This window comes from Sylvia atricapilla, chromosome 9, assembly GCF_009819655.1.
Source record: "Sylvia atricapilla isolate bSylAtr1 chromosome 9, bSylAtr1.pri, whole genome shotgun sequence".
Lineage (NCBI taxonomy): Eukaryota > Metazoa > Chordata > Aves > Passeriformes > Sylviidae > Sylvia > Sylvia atricapilla.
This window is the reverse complement of record NC_089148.1, coordinates 20,828,903-20,839,154: the sequence shown is the minus strand read 5'-3', so window position 1 is coordinate 20,839,154 and position 10,252 is coordinate 20,828,903. Positions and strand designations below refer to the sequence as shown.

The 10,252-nt window shown below is 42.0% G+C and overlaps 1 long non-coding RNA gene across 1 annotated transcript in view; it reads left to right on the top strand.

Moving 5' to 3' along the window:
* Positions 1 to 782: 782 nt before the first annotated feature.
* LOC136364965 (uncharacterized) overlaps positions 783 to 10,252 on the top strand; it is a 40,221-nt gene continuing 30,751 nt past the window's right edge. Inside the window, exon 1 of the long non-coding RNA XR_010744237.1 lies at positions 783 to 910. This is a non-coding gene — a long non-coding RNA (uncharacterized lncRNA). The remainder of the gene's footprint in view (positions 911 to 10,252) is intronic.

Below are 10,252 nucleotides of genomic sequence, written 5' to 3'. Positions count from 1 at the left end.
AGTTTTCTTTACTAAACTCTCTGCAGGATTCTTGTTTTAACTTTTCACAGAAAACCCTTATCCTGTTCTCAGTCTAATTGTGATGTTACTCACAGAGGAAGGTATTTTCCTACCTGAGCAGCCAGCACAGAATAAAGACTACAGGAGACACGAGTAAGTAACACAAGAAAGAGAGGTGGAAGGCAAAAGGAACAATAATTAAAATCAGAACTTCTAATATATTGCAATCTATAGTTGTTTGGGGTTGTATAAATACTTTCCTACAAGGCAGTCATTTAGATATTATCCTCACAGAAATCTATTTAGTCAGATGAATCAACAGGCACAAGAGTATGGTTCAGGTTTTTTTTTTACTCCTGTTAACTCTCCCAAACTAAGCATGCACTAGCATTCTTGGTTCTAATTGGGTGTTTGTTTACACAGAGAATTAAGTTCATAAATCTTAATTTAATTTTTGACTATGACAGCGATCAACTTTTTGCTCACTAAAATTCACCAAGCACAGCAAACTCTACATGAAGATAGGACTCTCTCCAGAGGGGAGACCACTTTATTTGAATGCTGACTTTGGTGGAATAAGATTACATGGAACCTAATTGTTCTCCATGCTCATCAGAGCAGTTAATTGGTTCACTTGAAGCTTTGGTGCCAAAAGTAGTGTTTTGTTTTCAAAATATCGAAATGGGATTTCTTGCATGTGCCCATTATTGTTATTGCCCCAGCCCAGTGGAGGTTTATTAAGTGAGCATCAGTGGCTCAGCTGGCCCCACGTGCCTCAGGCTCCAGGTGTGTGGGTTGTGTCCTGCCCAGGTGGGGCTGCTGCCCCAGGACTCTTTCCTGGTGCAGTATGCAGAGGGAACGAGTCGACCACCTTCAGTGATGGAGCCCACTCTGAGCTTGGCAGACAAAGGTAAGGCAGCCTAAAAAAATGAATATGCTTGATTTTTACGTTTGAATTAAGGTCTTTGAATCTAAAGTTTCAGAGTTAGAGTGAGTATGAACACCATGGTTAATTTGTCTCTGAGAGTAAAGCTGTAGCAAATAGTGGGAGTGTGGGGGGATGGGAGTGCAAAGAGTCCTTGAGCTGCCTTTATTTGACTTTCATCAGAAATAATTTATTAAGCCTAATTTGAAGGGCTGCATGGACAGATCTTGCAGATGCTGAAATGCTTTAGCCAACATATGGAAAATATTTACAGACCTTACACAATGGTGATATATAAGAGTAAACAGAATGTCAGATAAGCCTCGCATTCCTTTATTTTCACTTAAGACTCAGGAAAAATATATGCTTCTCTGCTAGCAGGGAGAGAGGAGGGCATGTTGGAGGGCAAACTGATCTGGAGAAAAATGTGCATGTTAAGCAAAGTGAAATATCAGCTTTAAAATCCTTAAATAATTCGCATGTCACAATATCTCCTCCAAGTCTGTGCAAAGGCTGATTTTTGTGGATTAGGAGCTTAGGTTGTGGCTCAATTTTTTGTCCCCCTCCATTTAACTTGCAAATAGAAGTTAAAATATCACAATTACTTTGGTCCTGCTCATGGTGGGGTGGGAGTCGGGGGTGTGTCTGTGCCAGCTGGGGAGAGGGACAAGCCAGCCCCTAGGGCAAGTTAAGGCTGCTCTTCCTCTCCCTGGCCAGCAAAGTGGTGGGTTTCTCATGGAAGCACGGTCTGGGAGGCTGAAGGCAGAGGGTCTCGCAGTGTGGCAGCCCAGGGGAAGCAGCGCTGAGCGGAGCTCGGCCCCTGCCCCGGGGCTGGGAGCCCAAGGCAAGGCTTGGGCACTGAGCTGGTCTTCCCAGAACTGAGCTTAGCTGCTTCGGCTTCGCTTTCCTGTGGTTTTGCACTCTTTCTGTGTTTGTATTGCATGAATCTGTATTTCCCTGCTCCTCGGGATTCCCTGGGAGCAGCGCACAGGAGCAGCGCTGTGCCCGGCGGCCCGGGGTCATTGCTCGGGAGGGAAAGGCAGGAGCAGGCTGACAGCTCCCATGGGATGTACCTCAGCTGGTGCTGACCCTGCCGCCAGCCAGCAGCCAAAGCCATTCCTGCAAACCTGGCCTTGGCTTGATAGAGTTCTGCTGTAGGTTTATTAGTGTGGAGTCCTATGCAAATAAATGTTTCTCATCCTCTTCAGTGGTGAATGGACTGGTGATTCCATTCCGTTCTGGAAATTGAATACATTGCTAGCTAGGTGAGGGGAAAATGCATCTTTGACCAAGTATGTTACTAAAGTGGAGATCTTAAGAAATGCTAGCTTGTGCAAAATACTGGTGGTTTGAAACAATGACATTTTAGAATATTGCTGACCTAAGAACTTTCTTTGACTTTGCTGTTGTTTCTTTTGGATATGCTTAGTTGTTTATCTAAGCAACTCTGGTCATTGAATGAGGTATCAAGAGAAAAGGTAAGCAGAGGAAAGAAACTAATACAAGCAAATACAAACAACTTCTAAATTTCTTTCTTTTTGAAACTCCGAGATTATTTTTATATTTATTGATTCAGTAAATGTTTCTAAAACAGGTTTTCATGTTTCTAAAAAGAGCACGATTGAGCATACTTACCAATACTGAAATGCTTAGGAGCTACCTAAGATTTGTTAGTTTTGGCACAGGCCTGCAAAGGCAGTCTAATGTCGTCATGTTTGAAAAAGGAGGACAGTGGAAAAGGGTGATTCAAGTGCAGCATAAACTCGGTTAATTTACAGCACAATCTTGCTTTTAATAAAAACAGGAGAATTGGTACACAGTGCTGGCAGAAAGCCTAAGGCAAAATCAGATTTATCTGCTACATTTACTTTTTGTTGCTTAACCTTTTCATGATTACTAAATCTATATGTTGGGTTGGGTTTTCTGCAATTTTGCTTGTTTTGTTTTTGTTGGTTTTTTTTTTTAAGGCCAGTCTGTAACTATGTCTGAAGTACTTTTATATGGCTGTGGTGTCCTGGTCTGCTCTAAGTTCCACTGACAAACACACACCAGGTCACTCTGCTGCTTGGTGCTTACTCACGTCAGTGCTGGGTCCAATAAGAACCAGCTGTGAATGCATCTGAGCTGTCTCTGATACAGTTCCAAGTCTGGAAAAACTAATTCCTCCCTTTCTTTGCAGACAGTGTTGTGCAATGGCCTGAGCTCACTAAATTCTTCTGTTGTTCAACAGCAAGTAACCTAGGTACCACATCTGCTTTAATGGCCACTGGCTTGTCAAGGCCATAGATATCTGGGAGATTTTTGCACCCTAAGCTCTATTTATACCAACTCACCTTTTTATGCTGATGGAATTACAAGAAATCCATATAACCATTACATCTTGGCTACACTATTTTGCCAGCTAAGCCAACACGAAAGATACTGTTTTTTGGCAGAACTCCAAGAGCCAGGTCAATTCTGTTGCTGCTGTACACACAAAACCACTGTCAGTGAGTTTCTGTTAGCTGCTTATAAAGTGCTTTGATGAAACATTTTATAGGAAAGATGTGAAATGGTACCATGAACTAAGGTGGCTAATTATGAAACCATATGGAAAATAAAATGATAAAGCAAGAAAAACAACCCAGGCACTTTGGTATGTGGTATTGTAATGTTTCCTGGAAGGGGTGAGCTTGGCTTGCAAGATTTCCATCATTATCCCTTTCCTCTTTTACCCACTACATCCCTTGGCTCTGTAGTGCTCTTGCAGGTGTTGTTTGTTGCAAATCTAATCCCCAAGGAACCTTGATGAGTTCTCAACATACAATAAGCTATTTGTGCCAACTGATCCCTATTTCTACTTTTGGAGTGAGAAGTTTGCTGTGGTTTTTTTTCAAGAGATTTTTACCATCTGCCTTAATCATTTTAGTGTTTACAGGTCTGCAGTTGTTGAGCACATTAACTGTGTTGCTTGCTCCCTTTCCTTCTGCAAGTAGTCTGATGTTACACAGAAACACCACCTCAGCCACTTACCTATTTTTGTATTCCAGCAAGAAATGTAGTTTTCCTGGGCAGTTTATTTTCTGCAGCTGTACTGCAAGGTCCAAAATGAGGACTGAACTATAGAATCAGTTAATGCTATCATCATTAATATTTGTGCTTTGTCTTCATAGAATACTAATGTTAAGATAAGAAAATGGCCACAAATCTAGTTTACAACAGCCCTGTACTTAAAACTTGCAATGTTAGCAGGCTGCAAGCTGGTCAATCTCTGTAAGCAAATGGGTATTCTAATTTCTCATCTCCTTTACAGTAAATACAGCCTATATTCAGGGCCAGGATAATCAGCTCCCTGGGTTGGTGGAACTGCCTAAGATTTCCAAGGGCTACATGTTCACAGCTCAAGACTAGCTTGGGTTTGGCAAGATTTATTATCAAAGTGAAAAAGCAGAAGAATCAGTTCTTGAAAGAGTTCCAGTGATCTTAGGGGATGTAGGTCAGTTACAGTTATGATAAAAAGTAGAAAAAGTCAAGGGCTACAACAGGTGTGGAGGAAAAAAGTAGTTACAAAATGGAAGGGTGGCCTGCATAAGGACTTGACAGTTTAGGAAGAGACTGCTGAATGTGGAAAAAGGTTCTGTCCATGCCTGATGTTATACTTGGGTTTAGGGCTAAAAGAGAGATGAAGCCTCAATAAACACTGACCCAAATCACAAATCGAATTGTTGTTCTTGGCCTGAGCCCATGACCCCACAGTTATGCCCCAGAGGACTGAGCTGCCAGGGTCTAAGGTTTGCACAGCCTACCCTTCCCTCTCTTAGGTGCCTTGTTCCACCTGGTGCTTCTAACCCTAGGAGTTCTTCTTTACCCTAACAGTAACCCCAGATGTTGGCCGATCAGCATTTAATACTGCCCAGTTATGGCCCAGACAAATACTTCAGCATTTATTAATTTTGTGTGGCTGATCTATAATTTTGGTTACCCTTTGGCATTCTGTCACAGCTTGGAGCTGTGTCTCTCTCTTAACCCTAGCAATGGGCTGAACCTCAGCTTGTGGCCACCAGGCGTGACCCAGAGGCCATGGGTGGAATCCTCTACAGCCAGCCTCCTGTTCTAGCAGCCCTTTTTCGTCCCACAGCAGTCAGAGCTATTCTTTCAAGGTGATGAGCAGACTGGGTGGTGATCATCCAGCCCTCATTACATCATGTTCCTAAGAACAAGTACATTACAAAGGGAAGAGGAGAAATGCCTTTACTCCAGGGCTATTCTGCTTGGCAGACAGACAGCTTCTATACTGGTTGGTACTGAGGCTTCCTGTAGCCACCTCCTGACAGGGCCTTCCTCAAAACCTCCCTGTCATGGCCACAGTCTGTGTTCTTGAAAAATGGCCTCTCTGGTGGGACAGTTTGGAATGTGCTTTCTCCAAGCTCACAGTTTCAGAAGACTGAAAAAGTGATATTTCAGGACTATTGCTCTGTGTTCAACAATTTCATTTTAAAGGTAGCCTTAAATAAATGATTACTAACTCAAGGCACTCAGCTGGGGACCAAAGCACTGTCAAGCCCATGGAAACACACTAACATCTGTAATGCTGACCAAATGTCTAGTACATAGTGTCACATTTTTGAGAAATGTCACAAGGTAAAATATTCATTCTTTGGCAAGGGGAGGTCTCAACTAGGAGGTTCCAAAGGAATTCACAAAGCTTTGGAAATCTCTACATATCCCTTTCTCTAGGGAAAAAGAACTTGAACATGATTTCCTTGACTGTTTACATCTGAAAATGAAAGCTGGAAACCTGACAAGGACACGTGAATTTCAACACAGTTTGTTGCCACAATTAGCAGTCTGTGGATCGTTGATTCTGAAGCTGCTGATCTTGTTCTCAGGGGTCTTTTTGTAATTTATAGGGTTTGAATTTTATAATTTAGTTGGAATTTGCAAGATTTTTATGCATGTTTATTTATAAAAATCAAGGCTGTGTACTGAGTTTTTTGTCCTTTGCTAATACAGATATGAGCAGGGTGTATTCAACAGTCCAGTCACTGTTAACTCAAGGAGAAGCAGGTAACCCTACCTGGGGATTTCAAACAAACTCTTAATCAGCCTGTCCTTTCTACGCTTATAGAACAAAAAGTAAAGCTGGGTGCCATTTCTGGTCTGAGGGGGTTCTGCCCACCAGAAAGCTCCAGGCTAGCACACAGTATGTAAACTCTGTTTATAGCAATTACTATTTTGTTTCTTTGCTGATTTATATCCTACTTGAGTGAATAAGGCCTTGTACTAAAATTGATTGGCAGATTGCTGGTTGTCCTTAACCTCTGGTGGTACTGGGGATGTTGAACCATTAGCAATGATGGGAAGAAGTACAAGTTAGCCAGGAACTGGTATTTCATCATGTCACTATGGTGGTATGAGCTCGCTGATAGCCTGTGATGATGGATCAGGACAGTTGGCCTTGGAGAAAGTCTTGCCTGTTTAAGGACTAACACGAGGAGAGGCAAGATAGCTGTCATGCCTCCAGGCTGTTTCTGTATAAGAGAAACAGACCACTGGACTGTTTTGTCGGTTAGGATGGAAAGTGTGTTTGGTTTATGTCTCATATAAATAATAAAAAGACACAAATACCTCACCACAAATGAAGCGGTGAGGAACAAATTTAAGAGAAAAACAAATAACTGACCAAAGCACATTAACCACTCGGACTTAAGTCTGACCAGTCTGCAACAAAGGGCTTTATTAGTCTCTACACTTGATGCGCTCTGTTGATTGAAGCACCTAGGGTTTTTTTTCCTGCTTCTGGCAAAACAAGAAGTGATGAGGATAATTGTGTTCATGAATGTCCCTCACTGGGGAGGAGAAGGGTGCCAGGACTCCTCTTGTTCACTCTTGTCTCTGTGCAGCAGGCCAGTCAGGGCTTGCTCTGTTAGCAGACGCTGGCAGGAGCGTGTTTCCTTGGCAGAAATGCGACCTGTTATACACACACACACACAAAATAGTACGCAATGTCCTCTTTCCTCAAGCACTGGAAATGAGCATAATGCTGTTTCCGTGCTCAGACATCCCAGCCTGTCTTCCAGAGAGTGCTGTGCCCGAGTCCCAGCCCCCAGCTCTGTGTACCACTGGCCAGGCTGGGGGCTGGGCTCCCACAGCTGCAGCCCAGTGCTCTGGCCTCTTGTGAGAGCTCTGTCTCCAAGGGAACTGCTGAAGCCAAGTTCACATTCAAACAGTCTAAGTCTTGCCATCTATCAGCCTATATCCTGGCCAGTGGCTTCTGGTGTCTGCTTCTTTGAAACGCAGGGCTATTAAATTGGTTTAGCTACTTTATTTAGATCAAATGTAGTTTTATGGTGTCTTGTAGGTATCGGAATGTTGTTGTCATCTCCTCACAGTCTTTTGTGAAAGTATTTTTTTGGCCATGGTCGACTTTGTGTTTACGAGGACCAATTAATATTTAGGTGATGCTTCTTTTTTTTTTTTTTTTTTTTTTTTTTTAATAAGCTTGATCTTTAAATATGTGTTTTTCTGCCTGTGTGTAGTTTACAAAGGTCAGCCTTATATAATGCTGAGGAAAACACCATGGGCACCTTCCGCTAACATAAGCTGCCATTAGCAGAAACATATCAAATATATCAGCAGACAACAGGAGTTCTTAAGTGCTTAGGAAAGATTATATTATTTAGTGTACATATTTTAGTCATTACTACATTTCTGACCTTTATTAGATGATTACTTCACACAAGAAAACTCGCAGACCAGCCGTGCTGCACCAGTGTAGAGGGTAGGGACAGCTGCCTCCTTGGTCTAGGAAAAAAACTTATTAGAACTAAAATGCATTGTTCATAAGCATTTGGCTGCAAAAGAATGTACCTGGGTAATTCCTTGGGAGGAATGAATTTTTGGTCTGCAAAAAGAAACAAACAAATTTCAAATCCCTTAGTCTGGTGCATGATGCATCAGCTGGGTGACACTGCAGGGTGCCCCCCTGGATGTGGGTGCCAGTGGAGAAAAATCTGGGACTGAGCAGACTACCATGATTTGTCTGAAGACATTTTTTCCAGATACCCATAACTATAATCTTTCCTGGCTTCCTTGAAATGCTGAGTGCTTAAATAAGTATTGTAGATGGAAAAACTGAAGGAGAACACACAAACAACAGCTCAAATGGAGTGGAGGCCCAAATTTCACATTTTAGGTTTCCATCAAAAAAAGAATTAGATTAAGAAAGATGAAGATAAAGGTACATTAGGAAAAACAAAAGATACATTAGGAAAAAGAAAATTCTGTGGGATATATATAACCCCAGAGAAAACACCCAGCCCTTTTAAGTCTCAAAACCAAAATAATTTTCTACTGAATACAGTAAATCAGGTTTTCAGGATAGAACAAATAATTTTTGAAGTCTGTGATTTGTAAGAGAGGGCCAGCACAGGATGGTGCAGCCTCCTGGGACATGTCTCAAGCCCCTGATCAATTGACTGTTGCAGTCTTCTCAGGAATCTCTCTGTGCAATTTTTTATACTTCTCACAATTTATACTATGGTTGAAAGGCAATCATAATAACTTGTGATTACAGATTTTTCTATACAGTTGAGTTTTAAGTTATAAAACTTAAGTGGCCTTGGGACATCCCTTGTAAAGAAAGTGCTGCCTGTCTAGAGGTCAGCAGAGGTGTAGGAGCTGGAGCTGCCTGGGTAAGTAGGGAGGAGTATCTGCTGCTGACTTCTCCTGCTCTCTTTGGGAACGTGCTACTCCAAGAGCATGTTGGACATCTTAGCCCTGAGAACCCTGCGCAGGCTAACTTCTCCTTTCTCTGCAAAATCTTGGAGGGTGTGTGTCAAGGTGGTTATATCCATGTTGTAATTCTTAATTCTGTGGGATCTGTGCGAGAATACTGCAGGAACGCCTCCAGTTGTATCCCAGAATTTTGAAAAACCTAGAAAGGAAAAAAAAAAAAAAAGTGAAAATCATGACCCTACAGTATCTCAGAGGAATCTGTTTAGGCAAAAATATTCTAACTGAAATGAGGCCTGGAAATGCACAAGCTATTGAGTCACCTCCTATCCTGACACTCCTTCTCTTTCACTCTTACCACAGCACATTTCCCTCATATGTGAAGGCACTCTATCAGCACTTCATTGCAATTAGCTTGGTTGCACTGGGAATGGCTTTTAATGAGGCAGCTTAATCCTGCCTGGTCTCAGGAGTGCAACTGCCAGCGAGGAGTTGTGTGCAAGAGATGTGAAGATATGCAATTTGCAGGAAAGTGTGAGCATCGTGTAAATAATCCTCTGGATGTGATGTGTCTATTCTGGATATTGATTCATGCTAGAAATTTAATTTGAAGTGAACAGGGAAAGAGATTTATCAGTGGCTTGAATCTGATGGTTGCTGAATGCTCAGTTCCCTATGGAGCTTGAAAAGTTGGTTTCTGTTGCTTGTTACTGTTCCCTTCTTTATTCAGTATTCTCCTGTGAGGTATTATTTTATCTTTATTTATGGACATGTTTTTTGTCTGGGATGGTAATTGAAACCTTTTTTATAAACCAGACATGCATGTGTGTTAAGCATAGAGGTTGTGTACCCACAAAGGCTACAGGGAATTTTAAACAGAGTGGTGCTCTGTAGCCATGCCTGAGAGCAGCATGGACAGTGGTGTGTGGTAGGAGCTGGGGCTGACCCGTGAATGCTGTGCCTCAGCTGCTGTCAGGGGAGCACAGCCTGCCCAGGGGCTCCTGACAGGTAAACCCCAGAAGACAGAGTGCACCCAGGGTGTGTGATGGTGCCTCACTGCCTTGCTCTCTGCAGCACCTCTGCCAAGCTCTCCTTCGATTCTGGTATGTGCAAGTTGCTTTAAGACACTACATTAGGTAACGTGATGAGGTGTGCTTCAATGTCTGAGCAAAAAACAGAAATCACAGCTGCTGAAAAACTTTCAGAGATAAAAAAAAAAAAAAAAAAAAAAAAATTGCCTCTAAAGCAAGGCTTGTTTGGGAATGAAAGATGCATCTAGTGATGAAGCAAGAGGTGACCATGCTGTTCTCCATGTAGCACTTGATGACAAGTTGCCGAGAGTGATTTCAGCCCTAACATGTCTGTACAAAAGTTTTTTCAAAGATCCCTGGCCACTTACCTTGGCAAATCCAGTCTTAATCAAGTTATGAGAAGTATTACTTAACGTAAAGATGTCAAAAATTATTTGTCTAGTAAAACCAAAATGATGGAAGAATAATTTATGGCAAATAACCATGTTAAATGAAGGTCAGGTTGCTCTCTTAATCAAATAACTTTGCCAAATATTTACTAAAATAGGACAGACTCTTGTAAAAGTATAAATAGTTTGTTAGT